This window comes from Mesocricetus auratus, unplaced genomic scaffold, assembly GCF_017639785.1.
Source record: "Mesocricetus auratus isolate SY011 unplaced genomic scaffold, BCM_Maur_2.0 Super-Scaffold_100676, whole genome shotgun sequence".
NCBI classification, from domain to species: Eukaryota; Metazoa; Chordata; class Mammalia; order Rodentia; family Cricetidae; genus Mesocricetus; species Mesocricetus auratus.
Genome location: NW_024429266.1, coordinates 153,281,905 through 153,282,857, shown reverse-complemented (window position 1 = coordinate 153,282,857; position 953 = coordinate 153,281,905).

Genomic DNA, 953 nt, shown 5'->3' with positions numbered 1-953 from the left:
TGTATGTGAGTCTTTTATTAAAAATAACGTGCTTGTGACTGGGGGTATGTGTTCTTAAAACATGCCTCCATCCTTTGTAGTGATATATTATTTATGATTTATTAAAGCTTGTCTGAGAGTCAGATAAGCAAAGCAGCCAGCCAGCCACTAGCTCTTACCTCTACTTCAGGCTGAAGGGCTGTCCTCTTCTCAGGGTGACTGGAGAATAAATCTCTGAGACTGAGTTTGTTTCTTCTTTTATACCTCTCAAATCCTGGAATTAAGTGTGTGATCTCATCTCATTCCTACTGTTCCCCTGGGGCAGACAGGACTTTTCCTGTCTCCTTCTTCTGTCCTTTCTCTGTCTCTTTACCTCTTTTCTCTTTCCTTCCCCCCTTCCCTTTCTAATAAAACTTCTTACAAAAAAAAAGTGTGTGATCTCAAGTGCTGAGATCACATTTGTGTGAATTGTTTCTTTTTAATACTGGATCAATTTCATGTAGCTCAGGGTGGCCTTGAACTAACAGAGATCCATCTGCCTATCTCCTGAGTCCTGGGATTAAAGGTGTGTGCCACCACTGCCTGGCTCTGTGGCTTGCTAGTATAGCAGCTGGGATTAAAGATGTGTCTCACCATTACCTGGCTCTGTGGCTTATGGCTAGCTTTGCTTTCTGTATCATCAGGCAAGCTTTAATAAATCATAAATATTGTATCACCACAATCCCCCTTTTGTAGTGTGTGTGTGTGTGTGTGTGTGTGTGTGTGTGTGTGTGTAATGTTTGCATGTGTACATGGAGGCCAGAGGATAACCTTGGATATTTGCCTTAGAAAGCCGTCCACCTTTTAGTCAGTTTCTCATCCTAACGCTCTCGCTTTGGCTAGATTGGCTGGCCAGCATCCCAGGGGTCCTCTTGTCTTCCCCTCTTCAGCCTGGGATTACAAATGCATATAACCACAATCAACACATTTGTGGG